This window comes from Triticum urartu, unplaced genomic scaffold (genome assembly GCF_003073215.2).
Source record: "Triticum urartu cultivar G1812 unplaced genomic scaffold, Tu2.1 TuUngrouped_contig_5046, whole genome shotgun sequence".
NCBI lineage: Eukaryota > Viridiplantae > Streptophyta > Magnoliopsida > Poales > Poaceae > Triticum > Triticum urartu.
In genome coordinates this window covers 1-5,701 of record NW_024115686.1, presented here as the reverse complement: position 1 = coordinate 5,701, position 5,701 = coordinate 1, and the positions used below count along the sequence as shown (strand labels likewise).

The 5,701-nt window shown below is 44.3% G+C and overlaps 1 pseudogene; it reads right to left on the bottom strand.

Annotated features, from left to right (window-relative positions):
• Positions 1 to 427: 427 nt before the first annotated feature.
• Positions 428 to 4,410, bottom strand: LOC125528702 (annotated as a pseudogene).
• Positions 4,411 to 5,701: the final 1,291 nt, after the last annotated feature.

The following is a 5,701-nucleotide window of genomic DNA, read 5'->3' as shown; positions in this document are numbered from 1 at the left end:
ACCCCATCAGACTTGGACATTTTAGGCGCGTATTGCAACATTGGGACCATGCACCTCAAAACCGATTGAAAAGTATTCATAACCATTCTTTCGTGCTACTATTTGTCAGGGACTATCAGACATCGCCTCCTGGGCACGGTCACATATTTTGCCCTGTCCAGATGAAGCAGACTTATTAATAGCAAGAATTGTTTCATTATCAGTGCAGTAACATCACACTATCTCCCTCTCTTCAACTGTGTTGTCCTAACCTAGATGCATAATCCTATATTTTCTTGTAAACATTGGACAACAAACCCTTCACTGCATCGGCTCCAACTTCATGAGAATTTCCCTGTACCAGTATATGCCAAAACAGTGATATGAATTAACTGGTTACAGATAGAACCATTTGATTATGCATAATAATAAAAATCACCTGTTCCCACTGCAAATGAAAGTATTTTTCATTGTAAAATAAAGCACATACATCCACTATTTTTTATCTGAGGTTCAAATTACAAATATGAAATCTCTAGAACTATATCAGCACCTTGTGTCTCTAAAGCCAAGATTGTTCTTTTTCTCCTCACACCCGCATTCTTGCTACGAAATCTAAATCCACGTGTCCCTTATTGTACTATAACATACAGTTCACTACAATTGTAAATGAATAATCTCCTACAACTTGCTTATGAAATGAGGAATCAAATGTGTTCAGAAGTTCTGCTACTATCTACGGTTGAAGCTAGTCAGTTACAACACATAAGCTCTTTTGCTCTTACCACAAGAGCGGAGATAGGTGTGTTGTACTCCATGAAACCTGCATCACCCAAGAAGAACTTGTAGTTCTCAGCGTGTGACAGTGTTTGTTCGACGACCGAGAGGGCTTCTGTCATCCTGAATTCATTGAAACAGTCCGCATAGCGATAATTGGACTCCATCATGTTAATGACTTGCTCAAGTATAACCCTTCTGATCCCAGGACAATTAGCACTAGGTTCCGTATTTGCATTCAACACATCGACGAGCCTTTTCACAAATCTTCACTTAATCTGGCCGCCTTCTAGTTCTTGGGTAAAGTCTTCAGGAATGGTTTTGCAAATTAGTGAACTAAGGCCAATGATGATCTCTAGTTCTACCCCTTCCACATCAATTATTTTCTCCAACACCTGTGATGATATGTATCATAATTAGTGACAATTCAATTTGTAGCTATACTACATAATCAGTGATAATAAACGTGCAGAAGTACAAAATTGCAGGGATCTACCAACATCTCACGCACAAGAACAAATACAAATGATAAATTTCGTTAGCCACCTCTAATACTGCACTTGTTGCTTGAATTAACAGGGCTCACCTCTCGCAATATATGAGATAGCTCTTTCAAGTCCAACTCTCTGAGCTCGTGTCGAGAGTGCAGACACAGATTACGTAACAGACTTGCTGCCACATATGGGATTTTCTTCATTGAGAAATGTCTGCTTCAGCCTGGTGATGATCAGTTGAATGCGACCTATGTCCTGCCTTGTGTTCCCATCAATGGCAATGTTCCTGAGGATTCCGGCCACCAACTTTCTCGATTCCTGGCTGGTTATGTTGTCTTTCAAGATTTCTGCAAGGTTTCTCAATAGAAAGGGATGTTTTGATATCTTGTACCGCAGTGTTATGCCGATTTCCCCGCCAATGCCTGTGAGCCTTTGCAGTACCTTCAGTGATGACTTCAACATGACCTTTTGTTCTGCCTCGGTATCCATAGTGCTCATGGCACGTACGAATCTCGTGAATCCTATGATTTTCGGGATGAGGTTAGCTGCTTTGCTTATTTCCACGCAGTTTTCCTGATCACCAGCAAGACTTTCAATAATTGACATGGCCAGTGCAGGGAGAAGATCATGGTTTGTTGACGGCTGTTCCTTGGGAAGTGAACGTAATTCTTTAATCCGCTGCCAGCATCTGATTATGTAAGAGTTCTTTTTGTCGACCAAAGGTTGTTGGGTCGAGCATGTTTGTGTTTCCTCGAGCAGGTAATTGGTGTCTTGAAGTGGGTCTTGTCTTTGCGATTGGTTAACAGCTACGTCCCTTACTGTATGATGTTCTTGCTCTTGGCTATCTTCTGTCTTCAGAAATTGATCTTGCCTTTCTTCTTGTTCATCATCTGTGTCCAGAAGTGGATTTCCTCTCTTTGGGCTGCTATCAGCGTCAAGAAGTGCAGATACAGTCTGCATCGTGCCGGGGAAGGCGACAACACGGAGGTCCTTCGCAAGTTCAGAGGTGACGTTTGCGGCATATAATCTGATAGTTGTATCCTTTGGATTTGTCCAATCCAACATCCTGATTATTCTGGCCACAGTATTGGTGGAAGTGGTGAGTTTTGACAGGAGTTGTGCCCTGGTTGGCTGCCATTGCAGAAAGCTGTGCATCAGACGAATACCGTGGAGCTGATTCTTGGATGAATACGAGTTTAGAGAATCCATGGCGAAGTTGGTCAGGCTGATCTTCTTTGGAGCAAGCACACCCTCCTGCATACATTTCTCCAAGGCGTATGCATAGTACACATTGACAGATTCTACTCCACACTGACCTCTAAACCCACCACGGTGGACAAGGTATCTCCGAGGGATGAACGAAAAGAACTCGAGCATGCAAGCCAAAGAATAGAAGATTCCTTGTCCAAGCACCATCCCATAGAAGATTCTGAGAGATGCTTTGAGGTTCTTGTCGTCTTCCCCATACTCAGGCACATGCTGAAGGCCCCAGATTGCTAGCACGATACGCAACACGGCTGCTGGAATCTGGAAGTTGCCAAATGACAACACCACTAAGGCACTACACACTTGGATTATCATACTCGTAGAAATGTCCACGAATACATCTAGGCGTAGCATGTACATCTGCATCCCTAGCACAGCAATCATGCACAAGTTTATAATAACCTGACGCCAAAATACTTTTTTGCTGCCAAGAGTTCTGTCCACTAGTTTGATGATTCTTGTAAACCGTAGTCTGCTTATTGTTACCAATAGCACTGGCACTAGTAGTGTTGTGAACACTACCCATCTGGTCGATGGATCTATGTGAGTTTGATACTCATCATGACCATATATGTATCGACGACTGCGGTCTGATAGAGAGGGAGCTAGTAATAAGATTGCAACTAAGGGGCTCCATAGTGATGTGGCACGGCATAGCGGTTTGCATATGTGCAGTTTCAGCCCAGACAGGAACCGGCCAATTACAAGTATTACTGTCATCAATAGAAGCCCCATACTAGACATGTATCTATTTTTCTTCAAGAGGATCACGAAAACATCAAAAAAGCATACTACCGCAACAACCAGTCCATTCCAGACCATAGGTCTAAAAGCTCCCCTGGTGTTAAAGAACAGTTGGTAATCCAGTCTGTTGTTGCGTGTGAATATCCTGCAGTATGTATATAAGGTGTCATTAAATGATAGAATATGCACATTATGTAGATCACAAACCCAAGATGGTGAGCATCCAGATCATACTCCAGTGTTTAAGAAAGATAGACATACAATTTCAGAAGATCGTAACAATGCTGGGTTTTTGTTAAACCGGAGCCTAACTGTGCTAAGCCTTGGTGGCATTGATGCAGTAAGGAGGTAAGTGTATTTTTTTTCTACTAATGACCTATAAACTAACTACAAGTTCCAATACATGTCATGCTAGTTTCAGGGTTGAACATGTGCTTAGTCTACTGGCTTTCTCTGGAGTCGATCTGAATATGGCCACTGCCCCTCTCCCCTCTGAGCCGCTACCATCCCCCCTCTATGCCGGTTGCCACTCCGGCACCGGTGGCCATGTCCATCCAGCTCCACTTTTAGGATTCCGCCAACTTCGGCTCTTCCCTGCGCGCTGCCTCCCCTCGCGTCCCACCTTCCCACACCCGACCACCTTGGGCGCGTCACACACCTTCCCATAGCTGCATGGGCATGGCCACCGGTGCCGGAGTGGCAACAGGCACGGATGGTTCTTCGTCGTCATGCGGTCTACCACACGTTGGGTGTGGTCGTGGGCTTCAGACACGGTAGCTGCCGTCCACCCGGCCGTCTCAAGAGATCACCGCCACCACACAACAGTGGTGGAGCGCATGGTGGCCAGGCACCAGGGGGGAAAATTTGGTGTTTTGACCCTTTTGTGAAACTTTAGCCAGATTTGACCCTGGTTTGAAAAATTTCAGGATCTGGCTCTTTTTCCTACTGCCGTAGGCATTGATGGTAGGGTTACACAACCTACCGCCAAGGTCAATGGTGGTAGGGACTTAACTGCGCCATCATGGTCATTTAACGTGCAAAATATCCTATCGCCAGAGTATTTGGCGGTAAACTGTGTAACCCTACGCCATGGTACTTGGCGGTAGGCTATTCACTATTACGAGATGCATGTGAGTGCATGCGAGCATTGGTCTCTTCATTCCGCACTCCTCCCTCAGTCCTTCATAGAGTGTACTTTCAACTTTGTTGGAGGGTCAAACTATTTCAAAGTTTGATCGAGTTTGTGCACAAATATGTCAATGCTTGTGAAACTAAATAGGTATGTGACGAAAATATATTTTATCATGAATCTAATTCTACTAATTTGATGATGGCACAGATGTTGCTCTATTATTGTATAAATACGGTCAAACATAAAAAAGTTTCCAACAAAGTTGGAAGTACACTCTTTCAAGGCGGGAGGGAGTATGCAAGAACATCCACTCGCATCCATCTCTCCCTTTCTCTTTCCACCCACATGCATCATTACTACTAGTACGTAGCTCCTAGCTTGGACATGCCACAAACTTAAATAATTGATGGGATGCATGGGTAGCTAGCTAGGTAGGCTGTAAGCAGGGCAGACACCCTGCACATTTGCAAAACGCCATCCAGCCCAGCCAGCATGCATGCACAAGTGACCCTATTTTCAAAGGAAAGGTAGTGCCAGACTCTACCGCCAAAGACCCTGGAGGTGTTATGACAACGTCATAACGCAGTTAAATCCTGTCGTCGGAAACCGTGGCGGTAGGCAGTGCCCTACCGCCAGATACTATGACAGTAGGAAAGGGGTCAGATCCGAAATCATTTTGAACCAGGCTCAGATCCTGCTAAAGTTTCACAAAAAAGTCAAAACACCAAATTTGGCCACCAAGGGGCAGGATTCAAACCACTCCGGTGGTTGCAGCCTTGCGTGTGTCAGATGATCAGGTGGATGTCAAGACGGCTTTCCTTCACGGAAATTTAACTGAGGACGTGTATATGATACAGCCCGAGGGTTTTGTCGATCCGACTAGCACTAGTAAGGTATGCAAGCTCAAGAGATCCATTTATGGGTTGAGGCAAGCATCTCGGAGCTGGAACATTCGTTTTGATGAGGTCGTCACTGGTTTCAGCTTCATCAAAAGTGAAGAGGACTCTTGTTTATACAAGAAGTTAAGTGGGAGCTCGATAGTGTTTTTGATCTTGTATGTGGATGACATACTACTGATCAGAAATGATATTTCGATGCTGAACTCAGTCAAGGAGTCATTGAATGGCAAGTTTTCGATGAAGGACCTTGGTGAGGCAATGTACATTTTAGGCATTAAGATCTATAGAGATAGATCAAGGAGGCTGCTCGGCTTAAGCTAGAGCACGTACATAGATAAAGTGTTGAAGAGGTTCAACATGAGTGAGGCAAAGAAAGGGTTCTTGCCACTCTCACATGGTATAAGGCTAAG